Below are 20,002 nucleotides of genomic sequence, written 5' to 3' on the forward strand. Positions count from 1 at the left end.
CCTATAGTGACTTCTATTCTACCACCTGAGGTTGGGGTGGGGGAGAGAGGGATTGTTTATGAAGTCAGGGGCAGTATGTAAATCACCTTTTAGAGGATTCACAAAGACAATGTTCAGTTCAAGGGGAAGTGGGAGAGGGAAGCCTGGGGCAGAGATAAGGAAGACCCATATTCTCCAGAGTGGGTCTTGGGAATCAACAATGGTTCTCCCGAAGGCAGCTGGTCTTGGCTCTTGGGTCAGACAGAACAATCTACCTGGAGCTCTGTCCAGCAACCTTGGCCAGTGGAATTTATTTCTACACCTAAGCTGTTAAGGTGAGTGAGTATTTTGGCTCTCTTCATCCTGATGCTTTTTTGCAGCTTCTAACCCTCCTCACAGCTCTCCCTAAGTTTTCCCTAGAAAGCCTGCAAATAACAATTTCTATAAGGGAGTCCTGGCTCAGTAGTGGATGTTAAATGGAAAGTCATCTATGACGGCAGGGGTGGGGGAGGTGCCTACGCATGGTGTAGATTTTATGTTTCCTCACCCCCCCACCCCACCCCGCACCCATAAGCTTTCTGTCCTTTCATCCGTTTAATCAATAAGGGCTACCCTCAACTGCCACCTCCTAACAAATGAGAAAAGATGCTCCTCACATTTTCGTCAGTCTCAGGAAGAGAATGACACGACCATTTTACCGGGGGAGGGGACAAGAAGGGAAATACACCGTTTTGGTCCCAAATACCGCAGCCTGCAGAAGTCAAATTAGAGCTGCCTGCTTGGGGAAGCCACTGCGCATGCGCACTCCGCGGTTGCCTGGGAGATACAACCCCCACCTTGTCTCCGCGATCTCCCTATCACAGCAATCCGGGGAAAACTAAACACTAAGGGCAGGATTTCCAGTCATGAGAAAATGAGTAACTAGAGAGCTAGAGCTAAAGGGGTTCTGGAAAATGGGATGGGGGTTGGAGTTATGAGGCAGGAGAGCTTCTAACTCAAAGGCCGGACCTTGAAGTAGGGTCCTGCCTACATGCTGAGATCTCATTCTTTAGCCTCCTTGGATCCTTAATCTGTGCACGCTTGTGAGGCAGGGGAGGGGGGCAAACAGATTAAGATGCCAAATTTTCCTTGCTCTGATTTTTTTTTGGGGGGGGGGGTGGTGCAGTGTCTGGATCCTCGAGAACATCAGTTGTTCTGCGGGTACCAGTAGAGAGAAACCTGCCAAGGGGTGGGTGTAGCATCCAGACCAACAATAGTGTAAAACTGCCAACTTCTTTAATACTAAATTTGTTCTAGGTACTGTGCTGGGTTCTCCACCTCCTTTAGCTCTAATCTTTCCAGCAGTTCTCTAAGAAGCATTTTAATAGCCTTATTTGGCACTGTAGGAAACTGAGGCCCACACAGCCAGTCACCGAAGGCTGGTGTTGGAGTCTAAGTCTGCCTGTGACTATGGTTCACACTCTTTCCAGTATACTACATCGCAGGCCCCTTCCAGCTTGTGCTCTGTTTTCACTCTAACTTATTGAATCTCGAGAAATATAAGGAAAGGCTGCATGACATGATGGGAGAGGCAAGATGATAGCCCTCTGGAGGCCAATGAAAGTACTGCTGAAATTTTCCAGGCTCTTCCTAGTTCCATCACTCAGGCTCCACTAGAGCTGTCTAGGTGTAGAAAGTGCGTTTTTGTCCAATCTCCTTACTCTGTCCTATGAGTCTTCCCCAATTTGCCCTCTTCCTGCAAGCATCCAGCCTTATCTGCTGGCTTTCACCCAGAGAAAGTAAAACATCACCATTTCTGGGCCTCCAGAAATGTTTGGCAATGTATTTTGTGATCCTGAAAGAACACTGGCCTGATAGAGATCATGCTTTGCCAAAGGGAGGTCAGGATGCAAAAACAGAAGTGGGAGATAGCCCCTCTGTCACAGATGCCACATGTAGTTTCCTAGAAGTGACAAAGATGAGACTTGCATGGGGCACATGCCTGTGGTAAGGGAAAGGTTGTAGTCTCTCTGTGGCTACAGCCATTCCTTGGAAGGCTAGGGGAGATCTGGGTACTCTGCTTTCTACACACACCAAATTAAAATTAGCACCCCCTAGGAGAAACAGTGATGGAAGTGGGTGTCTAGTAAATAAGACTTACAAAAGATGCTGCATGAATTAATTCAATGTAAAATCACCAATAGGCCTTTAAACACTGAACCAAGTATTTTTCTTATCTGTGTGAATTTAGAAAAATGATAAAGTCTCAGTTCATTTGTAGACTCTTTGGGCTATCAATACCACAAGTATTGAATTTTGGCCAAGGTAGGGCTTGCAAAATGGGTGTTAGTTAGATATGAGCTCATAACCCTATATATACAATGCCATTTGGATTCCCCTTTGATCCTTCCTGGAAAGAAAATGTTGAGAATACATTCACTTTCAGTTGCTGAGACCCAGGAGTGTCCTCTTCTGGAGAAGATGGGTGGTTAGGGAAGACTTTTCCTGCCTTCTTTCCATCAGTTTCTCACTGAGCACACTCAATGAGCATTATAATTCAAGGAAAAGCTGAGCTGGACTGGCACATGTGGTCTTCAAGGCAGTTCTCCCAGCCCTAGGATTGCTGCTCCTAGGCCCTCCAATACCAACAATCTAGACCAGCCTGTAAGTACCCTTTAGGTTCAGACAAGGACCTCACAGTTGTCTTCTACCTTTCTAGTGGGGATTTCCAAACAGTGAGATTTCTCATTTTACATACTTTCTTTTTCCCCTCAATGAGTACTTGGCAATGCCCTAAGGAATTCTCTGCAGACAGGGTTTGAGGCTAGTTATAAAGAAAGCTGGAAAAGAATTATCAGAGTGGGCTCTGGCTCACTCAGACATTCCTGTTGTAGGCCTCATAGGAATACAATAAGCATATGATAAGTAGGGGGCAGTAGGTCAGAATGATTATGAACTCTGGATCTGGACAATGCCGGCTCTCACTTCCTGGTGACCTTGGGCAAGGTACTCAACATCCCTATCTAAACTACCTAAAACTATTTTCAAGAAATTGATTGAAAAGCCCAGAGTCATACACTATTCGATGATGTCAGAGAACTATACAACCTAGGCCAATTGTATGTTAGTCTAGTAATATTTCAATTCTTTACACTGCTTTTAAGATTACTTGTCAACACCTTGGTAGCTGAGTTCAAATGAATACAGATTTCTTAGAATTACTAGTATTTGGGGTTTTCCTAACAATTATTTCAGGTGAATATTAACTCCAGGTTGTTATGAATCATAAAGTTTGGCTGCATTAATAACATATTTTTTGCAAACACCCATCCACAAGACACTTTTCTAGGGCTTCTGCATGGTCTCTTTAAACAGGTCTCAAAGACTATTAGGAATAGGCTATTAGGCTTTACATAGTATTCAGGAGGATGCTTAGGTGGCTCGGTTGTTGAGTGTCTGCCTTTGGCTCAGGGCATGATCCCGGTTCTGGGATCGAGTCCCACATCTGGCTCCCTACAGGGAGCCTCCTTCTCCCTCTACCTGTGTCTCTGCCTCTCTCTCTCTCTCTGTCTCTCATGAATACATATCATTCAGGGAGTCCTAAACAATGAGGACTTCTCTGATAAAGGTCAGGGTTAGGAAGGGAGTTGGGAGCTCAAGCCTAATGTCTGAGCAACCTTATTTCTTATTTGAGTATTTGATACACAATGTTACATTAGTTTCAGATATGCAACTTAGTGACTTGACAAGTGTATACATTATGCTATGTTCACAAGTGTAGCTACCATCTGTTATGTTAAATCCCTATTACAATATCATTGACCGTATTCCTTAGATTGTGACTTTTACTCCGATGACATACTCATTCCAAAACTGGAGGCCCGTATCTCTCTCCCTTCACCCATTTTGTCCAATCCCTCACTCCTTTTCCCTCTAGCAACCATCAGTTTGTTCTCTGTATTTATAGGTGTGATTCTTTTGTTTATTCATTTTTTTGAGATTCCACTGGTGAATATATAATTGTTAATTATATATTGTTATATATAAAATATATATAATACATAAGTTTATATTTATATAAAAACATATTTATATATTATATATAATATAAAATATATAATATATAAAATTATAAATATATGATATTAATAATATTGTATATATATACAACATTTCTTTATACCTTCATTTATTGATGGACGCTTAGGTTGCTTCCATATCTTGGCTCTTGTAAACAATGCTGTAATAAATATAGGAGCGATATGGCTTTTTGAATTAGTATTTTTGTTTTCTTTGGGTAAATACCCAGTAGTGAAATTATTAGATCATACAGTATTTCTATTTTTAATTTTTTGACAAGCCTCCATATTGTTTTTCTCAGTGGCTATACTAATTTACATTTCTATCAACAGTGCACAAAGGTTCCTTTTCCTCCATATCCTCACCAACACCTATTTCTTGTCATTTTGATCTTACTTTGATTTTAGCCATTCTTATATTTGTAAGGTGATATATAATTACACGTATGTTGAGCAACTTTTCAAGTGTCTGTTGGCCATCTGTCTTCTTTGGAAAAATGTCTATTCAGTTTCTCTGCCCACTCTTTAATCAGATCATTTGTTTTTTTAGGTGTCGAGTTGATAAGTTCTTTATATATTTTGGGTATTAAACCCTTATTGGATAAATCATTTGTAAGTATCTTCTCCCATTCAGTAGTTTGTCTTTTTGTTTTGTTGATGGTTCCTGTCACTGTGAACATTTTTAAAAATAATCCAAATAGTTTATTTCTGCTTTTGTTTCCCTTGCCTTAGGAGACATATCTAGAAAAATGTTTCTATGGCCAATGTCAGAGAAATTATTGCCTATGCTGTCTTCTAGGATTTTTATGGTTTCAGAGTCTCATGCTTAGGTCTTTAATTCATTTTGAGTTAATTTTTGTGTATGGTGTTAGAAAGCAGTCCAGTTTCATTCTTTAACAGGTCCAGTTTTCCCAGCACCATTCATTGAAGAGACTATCTTTTCCCTCATTTTATTTTCTTGCTTCCTTTGTCATAGATTAATTGACTATATAATCATGGGTTTATTTCTTAAGACTCTATTCTGTTCTATTGACTTATATGTCTGGTTTTGTGCCAGTACCATACTGTTTTGATTACTACAGATTTGTAGTATATCTTGAAATCTGGAATTGTGATACCTCTACTTTGTTCTTTCACAGGATTACTATTTAGGGTCTTCTGTGGTTCCATACAAATTTTAGGATTATTTGTTACAATTTTGTGAAAATGCTGTTGGTATTTTGATAGGAATTGCATTGAATCATAGATTGCTTTGGGTAATGTGGACATTTTAACGATATTAATTCTTCCAACCCATGAGCACGGAATATCTTTCCATTTGTTTGAGTCATCTTTAATTTATTTCATAGGTCTTTTATAGTGTTCAGAGTACAGGTCTTTCACCTCTTTGGTTAAGTTTATTCTTAGGTATTTCATTCTTTTGTGGTGAAATTTTAAATGGTGTTGTTTCAAAAAAAAACTCTTTCTGAGTGAACTTATTTCATACTGCCTTTCTCCTTAGAGCATTTGGTTTGGCATGGGCTGGCCAGGGTAGGGTCTCTGTCCTCTAAACATCCACTTTTCTCAAAATATAGGATGGAGAAAGGGAAAACACAAGAATGGTCATTACTTACGAAGCTGTCCTCTGTTCTCAAGCCTTAACTTGCTTGGGCCACAGCTGAGAGAAACTTCCCTGCGAGGTGACAACAGGGTGCCTTGGGATGGCCTCAGTGTTGTTTGGTCTTGTTCTGCAAGACAAAGAGGACTGCTATTCTGGAAGATATTCATTATTCCCGACAGTGAGGGAGACCACTGAGATCTAGCTGTAGAGAAATACTTGTACACAAGACTACTCTCCTTTTTCTGGATTGGGAGCTAGGAGGAGTGCAAGGCCTAGGATGGAAGAAGTGAGTAGAGGGAGCTTTGGCACAACTACTAACCTTTTATATCATGTCCCCTCATACAATAATGGGCATGGGCATGCTCATAGTTCCTAACAGGGAAGAAGAACAGTAGTCAGACATGCTGAGTGAACAGAAGTCAAAGGCCAGCTATGACAGGGAACAAACTGGCCCTTAAGATCAGTGGCAGCACCCAAGCCTCTTGTTTGCATGGCCTTCACTGCCAAACTTACCCACAAGGAGTAAGACCTAGTTCAGCCCAAACCAAAGGCTGTCCTGGCCTCTGAGATTCATCTATGCTGAAGGAGCCTTTGGAAATCAGGCTTGTTAAGGGCCACTTGCCCAGTTAAGTGTTTTTTTCATTTTTAAAAGATTTTATTATTTATTTATTTATTTACTTATTTATTTATTTGAGAAAAAGATGGAGAAAGAGCGCACAAGTGGGGGGTGTGGGAGGGCAAAGGGAAAAGAAGAAGCAGACTTCCTACTGAGCAGGTAGACTGACATAGGGCCCGATCCCAGGACCCTGAGATCCTGACCTGAGTGAAAGGGAAAGGCTTAACCAGCTGAGCCACCCAGGCACCCTTGCCTAGTTCAGTTTAATAAGCAGTTGCTGAACACCTGCTATATGCTGGCCTCATCATAGTAGACACTAGGGCACAGAGATGAATTAAATATGGTCCCTACCATAACTGTGTTCTAATTCTCTATTCAGCTTTGAGTCTGTACAACTGTATAACTAATATATCAAGGTTTTATTCCAATGCATCACTTTTTAATTTCTTGAATTTATAATTGTTTCTTTTTCAAATATACCTTATTTTTTCTAAATAAGGACATTGTTCTTTTCTTATGGATTCTAGTCTTTTTCATCTCTTTAAACATTTTAATCAGTCTTATTTTAAAATTTTTAAGTATTTGCCTATTTTTTGTTAATTCTGCCATTTGTTAGGTCTGCTCAGTATCTAATTAATGATGGTGGGTTTTCATATGTGCTTTATAACTTATGTCTGTGTGCTAATCTTTAGTAGGCATTACCTCCTGAGAGACTCTCATGTTGTCTCTGCCTCCAATCTCTCCCTCTTGGGGAGAAAGAATGAAGTTACATGCAGTCTGGTGCAATTGTTCCACTGCAGTTTTTCAAGCACAGACACAGTGTCTTTCTGAGGTTGGAGGTTCTCTGAATCTCCTCTGACAAGAATACCTCCTGCTCCATGGAAGCCCTCTCCTGTACACATATCTTTAAGATATTTATCCAAATCTTTGCTGCCTTTTATGATTCCTTGCTCTTATAGTTTACTCCTCTTATAAATTTTTAGTGTCATTTCAATAGGATTTTGGAAAGAAAGGGAAAAGAGGAATGTAATATCACATCTTGACCAGAACACATCATTTACTTCAGTAGGTAAAAGTTGAAGTCAACTTAAAATCTCATAGTATATACTTTAGTTTCACTTATTAATAGAATTAGTGTCCGTCCTTCCAGTTGAAAAGTGTAAAATATTTGGGAATGATGGACTATTAAAGAGTAAGAAATGATATTCAATATGTATTATTAACTACAAAAAGCAAGTGATGAAATATTAAATATAGAGTCAATATTGTCTTGTTAAGTCTATGTGCAAATATTGGAAACATATTTTTTTAAATTATGAATAGTGATGTGGTAGACAAAATAACAGTCCCTTAAAGATATCATTACATGGGTAATGATCCCTGAAACTAGTGACTTAGTTACTTTACATGGCAAAAGGGACTTTTCAGATATGATTCAACTAAGGATATTAAGATAGGGGAAATTAGAGATTATCCTGGATGATGTAATCAAAATAGTCTTTATAAAAAGGTAGCAGGAGAATCAGGATTAGTGGTAGGGGATGTGACAAAAGAAGCAAGAGATTAAAGTGATGTGAGGAAGGGATCATGAACCAAGAAATGAAGACAGCCTCTGCAAACTGAAAAACGTAAGGAAATAGATTCTCCCCTCGGAGACTTGGGAAAAATTAGCCTTGTTGAGACCTTGACTTTAGTCCAGTGAGACTAATGTTGGATTTCTGACTTTCAGAATTATAAAGTAATAATACTACCAAGTTTGTAGTAATGTGTTACAGAAGCAATAGGAGATTCATACAAGTGCTTACCATAGGGTAAACAAATTTAGAGTAATTTAAGTTTCTACTTTGGTTGAAAAAAAATAACATTCAAATAAATAAGATAAAATGTTTAAAGCAGCTGAATCTGTCAATAACAATAAGACTCTGGTTGTCAGCTTATGACCAGAGAAAATAAAAGTACTGTAATATCCATGGTAGGAGAATGCAAAAGGAATAAGAATGCATTTATTTACATGTCTCCTAGAAATATAAATTAGTAGTGGGTTATACGGGGCTACATTAAATACTACACATTTTAAAGAAATGATTACATTCCATTTATAATAATGAATTTTGAGAAATTGTTTTTGGATGTGAACTTGCATTTGGCTTGGAGGATTATTCCAGACTTACTTAAATGAGGAAAAATGCCAACGAAAACAACTAAAAACTCCAACTAAATCTTCAATAACATTTGATTGGTAAAGGAGGTAAAAGTCTGTCTATGTAATAGAATGGCATACAGATAGTAGAAATGACAATGAACAGTAATGGTTAGTAACAAGTCAGTTACTTTAGGAGACAATATTAGCAGTATAACTTAATTTCTATGAAATTAAAAAGGACTATTTCTCTGGCCATATTATAATTTTATTCATCTTTTGTTAGTAGTTTTGCAGGTGCTATTTTTGCATATATTATAATACCACTTCCTTACTTTTCCACGGTGAAATTATATTTGTTTTAATAAATTGAACAAAACACCAAAGGCATACTGTGATGACCTCTTTCTTTTGAAAAGTGAAAAAATAATTTTAATTCTTGAATGCAAATTGAGTTGAGAAAAGGTCTTATGCTGTGGGTAGGAGCATAGATACAAACAGCTCCTTTATGGAGAGTCTTTTGGCAGCAAAGTAACACTTTTGAAGGTTTTCTCAGGAAATAATCCAGCAGATAAATATAGATTTGGCTATATGGAGTCCATAAAGGTATTTTTTTTTATTGGAGTTCAATTTGCCAACATATAGCATAACACCCAGTGCTCATTCCATCAAGTGCCCCCCTCAGTGCCCATCACCCAGGCACCCCCACCCACTACCCACCATGCACCTCCCTTTCCACCACCCCTTGTTTGTTTCCCAGAGTTAGGAGTCTCTCATGTTCTGTCTCCCTTTCTGATATTTCCCACTCATTTTTCTCCTTTCCCCTTTATTCCCTTTCACTATTTTTATATTACCCATATGAATGAGACCATATAATGATTGTCCTTCTTCGATTGACTTATTGCACTCAGCATAATACCCTCCAGTTCCATCCATGCCGAAGCAAATGGTGGGTATTTGTCGTTTCTAATGGCTGAGTAATATTCCATTGTATACATATACCACATCTTCTTTATCCATTCATCTTTCGATGGACAACGAGGCTCCTTCCACTGAAAGAATATGTGACCATGAAGCCAGCTCTGCAAGAAATACTAAGGGCGATTCTGTAATAGAGGAAGTCCCAGAGAACAATCCACAAAAACAGGGACTGAATAGATATCATGGTGACACTAAATTCATATCTTTCAATAGTAACTCTGAACATGAATGGGCTTAGTGACCCTATCAAAAGGAGCAGGGTTTCAGCCTGGATAAAAAAGCAAGAACAAATTTGCTGTCTACAAGAGACTCATTTTAGACATAAGGACACCTACAGCCTGAAAATGAAAGGTTGGAGAACCATTTACCATTCAAATGGCCCTCCAAAGAAAGCAGGGGTAGCCATCCTTATATCAGATAAACTAAAGTTTATCCCGAAGACAGTAGTAAGAGATGAAGAGGGACACTATATCATACTTAAAGGATCTATCCAACAAGAGGACTTATCATCAATATTTATGCCCCGAATGTGGGAGCTGCCAAGTATATCAATCAATTAATAACCAAAGTTAAGACATACTTAGATAATAATACACTTATACTTGGTGACTTGAATGTAGTGCTTTCTACAATCGACAGGTTTTCTAAGCACAACATCTCCAAAGATACAAGAGCTTTAAATGATACACTGGAACAGATGGATTTCACAGATATTTACAGAACTTTACATCCAAACGCAACTGAATACATATTCTCAAGTGCACATGGAACTTTCTCCGGAATAGACCACATACTGGGTCACAAATCAGGCCTTAACGGATACAAAAAGATTGGGATTGTCCCCTGCATATTTTCAGACTATAATGCTTTGAAATTAGAACTAAATCACAACAAGAAGTTTGGAAGGATTTCAAACATGTGGAGGTTAAAGACCATCCTGCTAAAAGATGAAAGGGTCAACCAGGAAATTAGGGAAGAATTAAAAAGATTCATGGAAAGTAATGAGAATGAAGATACTACCATTCAAAATCTTTGAGATACAGCAAAAGCAGTCCTGAGGGGGAAATACATCGCAATACAAGCATCCATCCAAAAACTGGAAAGAACTCAAATACAAAAGCTAACCTTGCGCCTAAAGGAGATGGAGAAAAAACAGCAGATAGATCCTACACCCAGCAGAAGAAGAGAGTTAATAAAGATTTGAGCAGAACTCATGAAATAAGAGACCAGAAGAACTGTGGAACAGATCAACAAAACCAGGAGCTGGTTCTTTGAAAGAATTAATAAGATAGATAAATCATTAGCCAGCCTTATTAAAAAGAAGAGAGAAAAGACTCAAATTGATAAAATCATGAATGAGAAAGGAGATCACCACCAACACCAAGCAAACACAAATGATTTTAAAAACATATTATGGAGTCCATAAAAGTATTGATTGAACAGGCTAAAACTTGAACGAACAAGGGGTGGTAGAAAGGGAGGTGGGCGGGGAGTGGGGGTGACTGGGTGCCGGGCACTGAGGGGGGCACTTGATGGGATGAGCACTGGGTGTTATGCTATTTGTTGGCAAATTGAACTCCAATAAAAAGAATAAATAAATAATAAAAACCAAAAAAAAAAAAACCACACAAAAATTAGTTACAGAAAATGGCATTTTTTTCATTAAATTGAATGGAATTCTGCCTCTGACCAGGAAGAAACAGAAAAAATGTTTCAAGGCATATAAATACTGAATATGTATCATTTTATGAAAAAATGTAAATATTTGGTAAGATTATAGTTTTGTAAAAATAGGCATATAAACATAAAATTTATACAATGAAATAGAATGCTCTCAAATTAAGCTTTGTTCATATCTATGTGTTACATGGGATTCTGGTTATTTTTATATCTTCTTATCATAGTTTATTATTTATGTACAACGAAATACTGTTCTTGTGTAACAATAGTTTTTAAAGCCTGAACAATAAGAAGAACCAAATAGTTTTGGTAAATTAAGTGAATACAAGCCCAATGAAATTAAAGATTCACATTGGAGGCATTCATTTGGGCATTGTATCATGGGACCCTCTATTAGAGCAACTTCAATGAAAGCCATATGGCAACATTTCATTCAAAGCTCTGAAATACACAGGGCCTTAAATGCCACTTAATCTTGTGAAATCTTTGTCTTATAATTAACTTTGGCTATCAGCACAGATTTAAATGTGATGTTCTATTTACCACCACTTATTTAAATTGACAATCTGAGTGACACTGAATACTCAACAAAAATGGAAAGTGTTGGGAAGCCTAGGTGGCTCAGCAGTTGAGCATCTGCCTTTGGCTCAGGGTGTAATCCTGGAGTCCTGGGACCAAGTCTCACATCGGGATTCCTGCATAAAGCCTGCTTCTCCCTCTATGTCTCTGCCTCCCTCTCTCTATGTCTCTCGTGAATAAATAAATAAAATCTTTTTAAAAAATGGAAAGGGTTGAGAAAGTAGGATTTGTTCATGGGAATTTAAGGTTTTACAAACATTGCAAATGATGTCCTAGGAGAATATTTGAAAATCTGGGAAATTGCAAAATGTAGTTTTTAAACATTTTGTTTTGAAATAATTACCAATTCCCAGGAAGTCACAAAGGTAGTAGAGAGATATTCTGTGTACTCTTTACCCAATATTTTCCCATGATACTGCTATATACTACAATATCAAAACCAAGAAACTGACATATAATGTATGTGTATAGCTCTATATCATTTTTACACATGTAACTACCACCACACACAAGATATATAACTATTCCATCCCAACAAATATTTTCTTCTTGCCTTTATAATCACACCCACACTTGACCCCATACACACTCCTGCCATTCCTTACCCCTTAACAGCCACCGATTTGTTTTCCATCTCTATAATTTTGCCGTCTCAAGAATGTTATATAATTGGAATCATATAGCAGGTAACTTTTTCTGATTGGCTTTTTAAACTTAAAATAATACCCTTGAGATCTATCCAAGTTGGGGCATGTAGTAATAGTTTTTCCCTTTTTACTGCTGTGTAGTATTCCATGGTGTGAATGTACCACAGTTTGTTTAATCATTCACCTATTAGGGTACCTTTGGGTTGTTTGCAGGATTTCACTATTACAAATCAAGCTGATTTGAAAAAAAACTGAGGAAAATTCCCTTGATAGTTAATTTTCTTAGAGTTTTTATCATGAATGGCTTTTAAATTTTGTCAAATAATTTTTTCTGCATTTGATCATAGAGTTTCCTCTTTATCCTGTTAATATGGTGGATTACAGGGTGGCTAGGGAGCTCAGTTAAGCATCTGCCTTTAGCTCAGGTCATGATCTCAAGGTCCTGGGATCCAGCTTTGAGCTGAGCTCCCTGCTCAGCAAGGAGTCTGCTTCTTCCTCTCCCTCTGCCACTCTCTCCCCACCACTCGTGCACTCTCTCTCATATTCTCTCTCTCTCTCTCAAATAAATAAAGTATTTTTAAGAAGATATTTATTCATGAGAGACCCAGAGAGAAGAGAGAAGGCAGAGACATAGGCAGAGAGAGAAGCAGGCTCCAAGCAGAAAACCCGATTGTGGGACTTGATCCCGGAACTCCAGGATCACTCCCTAAGCCAAAGGTAGACGCGCAACTGCTGAGCCACCCAGGCATCTCAAATAAAATATTTTTAAAAATATGGTGGATTACACTGATTGATTTTCAAATATTGAACCAGCCTTACATCTATGGGATAAATTCCACTTAGTCATGGTGTACAATATTTTTTTGTGTGTATATATAGCTTAATTCTATTTTCCAATATATTGTTAAAAATTTTGCATCTAAATTTATAAGTGATATTGGTGTGTTATATTCTCTTTTTGTAATTTGTATGTTTGTGATTTGGTGCCATGGCAATACTGACTTTGTTAGAAAGAACTGGGAAGTGGTCCCTCATAGTTTTTGGAAGAGATTGTATAAAATTGGTGTAAATTCCTATTCAAATATTTGGAAAAATTCTCCAGTGTTGCATGGAGATTTTGTGGAGGAGGATCTTTTCAACAACAAATTCAACTACTTTAATACTATATGGGCTATTCAACATACCTACCTCTTATTGGATGAGTTGTAATAGTTTCTGCATTTTGTTTTTCCTAAGTGGTAAAATTTGTGTATATTGATTTGATCATATTGCTCCTTTGTTACCTTTTGACCTCTGCAGGGTGTGTAATGATATTCCTCATTCTGTTCTTGATATTAGTCATTTGTATTTCCTGTCTTTTTTATTATTATTCATTAGTCTTGCTAGAGTTCTGTCAAATTTATTTGTTTTCTCAAAGAACCAACTATTTATTTTTATTTTTTTAATTGGATTTCGATTTGCCAATATATAGTATAATACCCAGTGTTCATCGGTCAAGTGCCTCCCGCATTGCCCATCATGCAGTCACCCTGTCACCCAGCACACCTCGCCTTCCACTACTCATTGTTCCTTTCCCAAGTTAGGAGTCTCTCATATTCTGTCAACCTCTCTGATAATTCCCACTCATTTTTTCTCCTTTCCCCTATTATCCCTTTCACTACGTTTTATATTTCCCAAATGAATGAAACCATATAATGTTTGCCCTTTTCCAACTGACTGACTTCACTCAGCATCATACCCTCCAGTTCTATCCACGTTGAAGCAAATGGTGGGTATTTGTTGTTTCTAATGGTTGAGTAATATTCCATTGTATACATATACCACATCTTCTTTATCCATTCATCTTTTGATGGACACCGAGGCTACTTCCACAGTTTGGCTATTGTGGACATTACTGCTAAAAACTTTGGAGGTGCAGGTGTCCTTCCTTTCACTGCATCTATATCTTTGGGGTACATCCCCAGCAGTGCAATTGCTGGGTCATAGGGTAGTTCTATTTTTAATTTTTTGAGGAACCTCCACACAGTTTTTCAGAGCGGCTGTATCAGTTCACATTCCCACCAACACTGCAAGAGGATTCCCCTTCTCCAATCCTCTCCAACATTTGTTGTTTTCTGTCTTGTTACTTTTCACCATTCTCACTACTGTGAGTTGCAAACTCTTTTTTATTAGATTTTATTTATTTAATTAGTCATGAGAGAAACACACAGAGGGAGAGAGACAGGGGCAGAGACATAGGCAGAGGGAGAAGCAGGCTCCATGCAGGGAGCCCAATGCAGGACTTGATCCCTGGACTCCAGGATTATGCCCTGAGCCAAAGTCAGGCGCTAAACACTGAGCCATCCAGGGATCCCCCTTTGTTTTGTGAAGTGGTATCTCATTGTGGTTTTGATTTGTATTTCCCCGATGGCAAGTGATGTGGAGCATTTTATCATGTGCCTGTTGGCCATGTCTATGTCTTCTTTGGTGAAATTTCTGTTCATACCTTCTGCCCATTTCATGACTGGATTGTTTGTTATTTGGGTGTTGAGTTTCATAAATTTCTTATAGATCTTGAATACTAGCCCTTTATCTGATATGTCATTTGCAAGTATCTTCTCCCATTCTGTAGGTTGTCTTTTAGTTTTGTTGACTGTTTCTTTTGTTGTGCAGAAGCTTTTTATCTTAAGTGCCAATAGTTCATTTTTGCTTTTGTTTCCCTTGCCTTCATAGATGTATCTTGCAAGAAGCTGCTGTGGCCAAGTTCAAAAAGGGTGTTGCCTGTGTTCTCCTCTAGGATTCTGAGGGATTCTTGTCTCACATTTAGATCTTTCAACGATTTTGAGTTTATCTTTGTGTATGGTGTAAGAGAATGGTTTAGTTTCATTCTTCTGCATGTGGATGTCCAATGTTCCCAGCACCATTTATTGAAGAGACTTTCCCATTTCCAGTAGATAATCTTTCCTGCTTTGTTGAATATTAGTTGACTGTAGAGTTGAGAGCCCATTTCTGGGTTCTCTATTCTGTTCCATTGATTTATGTGTCTGTTTTTGTGCCAGTACCACACTGCCTTGATGATCACAGCTTTGTAGTACAACTTGAAATCTGGCTTTGTGATGCCCTCGGCTCTGGTTTCATTTTTCAATATTCCCCTGGCTATTTGGGGTCTTTTCTGATTCCCCACAAATCTTAAGAATGCGTAATCCAACTCTCTGAAGGAAGTCCATGGTATTTTGATAGGGATTGTACTGAATGTGTAAATTGCCCTGTGTAGCATTGACATTTTCAGAATATTGACTCTACCGATCCATGAGCATGGAATATTTTCCCATATCTTTGTGTCTTCCTGAATTTCTTTCAGAAGTGTTCTGTCGTTTTTAGGGTATAGATTCTTTACCTCTTTCATTAGGTTTATTCCTAGGTATTTTATGCTTATGGATAAAATTGTCAATGGGATTGACTCCATTTCTTTTTCTTCAGACTCATTGTTAGTGTATACAAATGCCACTGATTTCTGGGCATTGAATTTGTATCCTGCCACACTGTCAAATTGCTCTATGACTTCTAGCAATTGTGGGGTAGAGTCTTTTGGGTTTCCTATGTACAGTATCATGTCATCTGTGAAGAGGGAGAGTTTGACTTCTTTGCCAATTTGAATGCCTTTTATTTCTTTTTGTTGTCTGATTGTCTAGTACTATGTTGAATAGCAGTGGGGAGAGTGGACATCCGTGTCATGTTCCTGATCTTATGGGTAAGGCTCCAAGTGTTTCTCGTTGAGAATGATATTTGCTGTGGGCTTTCCATAGATGGCTTTTAAGATGCTGAGGAATGTTCCCTCTATCCCTACACTCTGAAGAGTTTTGATCAGGAATGGATGCTGTATTTTGTCAAATGCTTTCTCTGCATCAATTGAGAGAATCATATGGTTCTTGTGTTTTCTCTTGTTGATATGACCAATCACATTGATTGCTTTATGAGTGTCGAACCAGCCTTGCATCCGGGGGATAAATCCTGCTTGGTCATAGTGAATAATCTTCTTAATGTACTGTTGGATCCTATTGGCTAGTATCTTGTTGAGAATTTTTGCATCCATGTTCATCAGGGATATTGGTCTACAATTCTCCTTTTTGGTGGGGTCTTTATCTGGTTTTGGAATTAAGGTGATGCTGGCCTCATAGAACGAGTTTGGAAGTATTCCATCTCTTTCTATCTTTCTGAACAGCTTAGTAGAATAGGTATGGTTTCTTCTTTAAGCGTTTGATAGAATTCACCTGGGAAGGCATCTGGCCCTGGACTTTCTGTGTTGGGAGGTTTTTGATGACTGCTTCAATATTCTCCCAGGTTATCGGCCTGTTCAGGTTTTCTATTTCTTCCTGTTCCAGTTTTGGTAGTTTGTGGTTTTCCAGAAACATGTCCATTTCTTCTAGATTGCCTAATTTATTGCCATATGCCTGCTTATAACATGTATTTAAAATCGTTCGTATTTCCTTGGTATTGGTGGTGATATCTCCTTTCTCATTCATGATTTTATTAATTAGAGTCTTTCTTCTTTTTAATAAGGCTGGCTAATGGTTTATCTATCTTATTAATTCTTTCAAAGAACCAACTCCTGGTTTTGTTGATCTGTTGTACAGTTTTGGTCTCTATTTCATTGAGTTCTGCTCGAACCTTTATTAACTCTCTTCTGCTTGGTGTAGGTTTTATTTGCTGTTTTATCTCCAGTTCCTTCAGATGCAAGGTTAGCTTGTGTATTTGAGTATTTTCCAATTTTTTTTGGCATGCTTGTGTTGTGATATATTTCCCTTTTAGGACTGCTTTTGCTGCATCCCAAAGATTGTGAACGGTTGTATCTTCATTCTCATTAGTTTCCATGAATCTTTTTAATTTTTCTTTAATTTCCTGGTTGACCCTTTCATCTTTCAGAAGGATACTCTTTAACCACCGCATGTTTGAGTTTCTTTCAAAGTTCTTGTAATTGAGTTCAAGTTTCAAAGCATTATGGTCTGAAAATATGCAGGGAACAATCCCAATCTTTCAGTATCAGTTAAGACCTGATTTGTGACCCAGTATGCTGTCTATTCTGGAGAAAGTCCATGTGCATTTGAGAAGAATGTATATTCGGTTGTGTTTGGATGCAAAGTTCTGTGTGTATCTCTGAAATCCATCTGGTCCACTCTATCATTTAAAGCTCTTGTTTCTTTGGAGATGTTGTGCTTAGAATATCTGTCACTTGCAGAAAGCACCATGTTGAAGTCTCCTAATATTAGTGTATTATTATCTAAGTATGCCCTACTTTTGGTTATTAAATGATTGATATACTTGGCAGCTCCCACATTCGGCACATAAATATTCATGATTGTTAGGTCCTCTTATTGGATAGACACCCTAAGTATGATATAATGTCCTTCTTCATGTCTTACTACAGTATTTGGGATAAACTTTCATTTATCTGATATGAGGATGGCTACCCCAGCTTTCTTTTAAGGACCATTTGAATCGTAGATATTCTCCAAACTTTTATTATCAGGCTGTAGGTGTCCTTAGATCTACAATGAGTCTTTGTAGACAGCAAAAAGATGGGTCTTGCTTTTTTTATCCAGTGTGAAACCCTGCATCTTTTGATGGGATCATGAAGCCATTCATGTTCAGAGTTACTATTGAAAGATATGAATTTAGTGTCATCATAATACCTAATCAGTCCCTGTTTTTGTGGATTGTTTCTTTGGGTGTCCTCTTTCTTTTACAGAGTCCCCCTTAATATTTCTTGCAGAGCTGGTTTGGTGGTCACATATTCTTTCAGTTTCTGCCTATATTGGAAGCTCTTTATCTCTCCTTCTATCCTGATGAGAGCCTTGCTGGATAAAGTATTCTTGGCTGCATGTTCTTCTCATTTGGGACCCTGAATATATCCTGCCAGCCCTTTCTGGCCTGCCAGGTCTCTGTGGAGAAGTCTGCTGTTAATCTAATATTTCTCCCCATATAAATTAGGAATCGCTTGTCTCTTGCTGCTTTAAGGATTTTCTCTTTATCTTTGGAATTTGCATGTTTTGCTATTAAATATCAAGGTTTTGAACGGTTTTTATTGTTTTTTTTTTGGGGGGGGGACCTCTCTATCTCCTGGATATGAATGCCTGTTTCCCTTCCCATATTAGAGAAGTTCTCAGCTATGATTTAAATATATTTCTGTCCCTCTGTCCCTCTTGGCACTCTCTGGAACCCCAATTGTACATAGATTTTTCCTTCTGAGGCTATCATTTATTTCCCTTAACCTTTCCTCAGGGTCTTTTACTAGTTTTTATTTCTTTTCTTTTTTTTTTAATTTTTATTTATTTATGATAGTCACACACAGAGAGAGAGAGAGAGAGAGAGAGAGAGAGAGGCAGAGACATAGGCAGAGGGAGAAGCAGGCTCCATGCACTGGGAGCCTGACGTGGGATTCGATCCCAGATCTCCAGGATCACGCCCTGGGCCAAAGGCAGGCGCTAAACCGCTGCGCCACCCAGGGATCCCCTAGTTTTTATTTCTATCAGGTTCCTTCCTTGACATCAACTTGTCTTCTGTGTCACTCACTCTTTCTTCTACCTCATTAACACTTGTCATTAGGACCTCCAGTTTGGATTGCATCTCATTTAATTGATTTTTAATTTTGGCCTAATTAGATCTAAATTCTGCAGTCATGACATCTCTTGAATCATTTATGCTTTTTTCCAGAGCCACCAGTAGCTTTATCATTGTGCTTCTGAATTGGCTTTCTGACTTCGAATTTTAATCCAAATTCTATATCTCTGTGGCAGTGAGTACTGTTTCTGAATCTTTCTTTTGTGGGGAGTTCTTTCTAGTTATTTTGCTTAGTGCAGACTGGCTGTGTGAGCAGGCTGAGTCAAGAATATTAAACACGACCTAAGTAAATTTCACCCTAGATGATTCTGCCAAGGTCAGAGACCAGAGATTGAAAACAAAATCAGAATGAAATAAAACAAAAGGACCACTAAAGTGAAAAACAAATTTTAAAATAAAGTAGTAAAAAATAAAAGGCCAAGAATCTCAAAGAAGAAGAGGAAAAAAAGAAGAAAGCAAAATGAAAATAAAAGTAGAAGAAAAAAAGGCGAGACTGGGAGATGGTTGTGGTGACGAAGTTGTAGTGGAGGGAGAATGTAATCTACCTGAGGGGTTCTAGAGGGTGATCATCTTGGTTCTACATATTTTAATTTCTGTATGTTAGAAGATGCTCAGTCCCAAATGTATATAAACCAGAAATATTTGTAGAACTCCCCAACCTTGACCACCGAAACATAAATGAGATAAAAGAGGGGGGCAGAATGGGAATGAGAAATGCACAGAATGAAGCAGCACAGTATTCCACTTGGTTCTGGGTGCATTCTGGTCATGTGTTAGAAGGTATTAACTTCTGCCATTGTAGAACAAAATGAGAAAATGAAACACACACACACACACACACAAAAAAAAAACCCATATCTTTTATACCTCCCAAAATTAAGTTGAGTATGTTGAAGGGAATCTAGGAGTGGAAAATATATCTAGGACCTGTAATTGTAGAAATATAAAAGTCACAAAGGAAGAATCTTAAAAATGAAGAGGTGGTAAAATATCGTAGTTAACGTGAGAAAAGAAAAAAAATGGAAAGTTACAGTCTGATATAAAAACGAGTTGTACTGTTAAAAGAAAGAAAAAAACAGGTAGGGTACCCTCTGCTTTTATATACTGCAAATCCCTGGACTTCCC

General features: G+C 38.0%; 1 long non-coding RNA gene across 5 annotated transcripts in view; it reads right to left on the bottom strand.

The window, feature by feature from the left end:
* LOC140627948 (uncharacterized) overlaps positions 1–20,002 on the bottom strand; it is a 219,705-nt gene that overhangs the window by 156,333 nt on the left and 43,370 nt on the right. For all 5 annotated transcript variants that reach the window (XR_012026423.1, XR_012026424.1, XR_012026427.1 and 2 more), the window contains exon 2: positions 5,651–5,764. This is a non-coding gene — a long non-coding RNA (uncharacterized lncRNA). The remainder of the gene's footprint in view (positions 1–5,650; positions 5,765–20,002) is intronic.

Source organism: Canis lupus, chromosome X, assembly GCF_048164855.1.
Source record: "Canis lupus baileyi chromosome X, mCanLup2.hap1, whole genome shotgun sequence".
Classification (NCBI taxonomy): domain Eukaryota; kingdom Metazoa; phylum Chordata; class Mammalia; order Carnivora; family Canidae; genus Canis; species Canis lupus.